The sequence below is a fragment of the Limulus polyphemus genome, unplaced genomic scaffold (genome assembly GCF_000517525.1).
Source record: "Limulus polyphemus unplaced genomic scaffold, Limulus_polyphemus-2.1.2 Scaffold3329, whole genome shotgun sequence".
NCBI lineage: Eukaryota > Metazoa > Arthropoda > Merostomata > Xiphosura > Limulidae > Limulus > Limulus polyphemus.
The window spans coordinates 43,352-44,815 of NW_013668939.1; positions in this window are offsets into that span (position 1 = coordinate 43,352).

The window sequence follows — 1,464 nt, forward strand, 5'->3', positions numbered from 1 at the left end:
CAAGAGATGAGGGAGTTATGAGCTAAAAGTTTGTACTTGAGAAAAAAAAACAAAAAAACTCGGAGTCATTCTGTGAGCCGCTATGCTGCAGCTAAAAATCTTACAATCTTACAGCAAGCTCGTTCGTTCGTTCTTACTTTACATTACAGTTTATTAGAGCCGACTCGTAAAGAAAGCTGTTATGTTGCCTATATTTCGAAAACTGTTAATATTGATCCTTGTGTCTTAAACATGTCTTATTTTATTTTTTCTCTATTGCCATCGCGCTCTTCGCGCGGAAGAACAGATAAAAGTCAAAACGTGAGAAAAAGAATGTTACACGCGCCACAGGATATAAGTGTCAACCACACGTTCTATTAACTGAACTTAGGTCAATAAATAATGTCCCAGGCTAAACTAGATCTTTGATACTGTACATCCTTGTATAAAGGAGCCATTTAGGTAATGCAGAGGTGGGGCACTTCCCCTCTTGCCCTGTATACATTTTGGGAACAGTACATATGTGTACGAAGTGTTGTATGTGCGCTATTTGAATGGTTATTAAACACCAAAAATAACTGGACCACGTGCTTTCACATGCAGGTTTTGTATCACTGTGTCTTCTATGTTACAGGAAATGTCGACCCGGGTCACATTCGGGAGAGGAGGGCATTGACAATGTTTATGGTCTAACGGTCATTGTTAAATTATAAGAACTTAAACTGTTGAGTATAGCCAATAGCTCTGTTGTTGTTTTTCCAGTAAGTATGCATGCACATTTGCAAATCTTCAGTATAGAACGTTTGGAAACTCGTAGAATTTAACCTAAATATCCCTGACCATCAGCCAATCTTGAATATAGAACGTTTGGAAAGTCCCATAATTTAACCACGTCCTAAATATCCCTGATAATCAGCCAATCTTCAGTATAGAACGTTTGGAAAGTCCCATAATTTAACCACGTCCTAAATATCCCTGACCATCAGCCAATCTTCAATATAGAACGTTTGGAAAGTCCCATAATTTAACCACGTCCTAAATATCCCTGACCATCAGCCAATCTTCAATATAGAACGTTTGGAAAGTCCCATAATTTAACCACGTCCTAAATATCCCTGATCATCAGCCAATCTTCAGTATGGACCGTTTGGAAAGTCCCATAATTTAACCACGTCCTAAATATCCCTGATAATCAGCCAATCTTCGATATAGAATCGCGAGACTGAACGTGACGAACGAATGTGTTAAAACTATTTTCACCGATATCAGACTTCTAACAGTTTGTTTGTTTCTTTTACAGCGGTTTTTCACTAATGCTGGACGGTTTATTACTGTTCTTCCTGGAAGTGAACACTACCTTAACAACATCTATATATCAACTGAAATCCTGCTATCATGTGCTGTAACAAACAGCCCGACGGTCTTTATTCAACTAACACAACACACTACACCTAAAGCCTGTTAACTGTACCTAGGATTGATCTG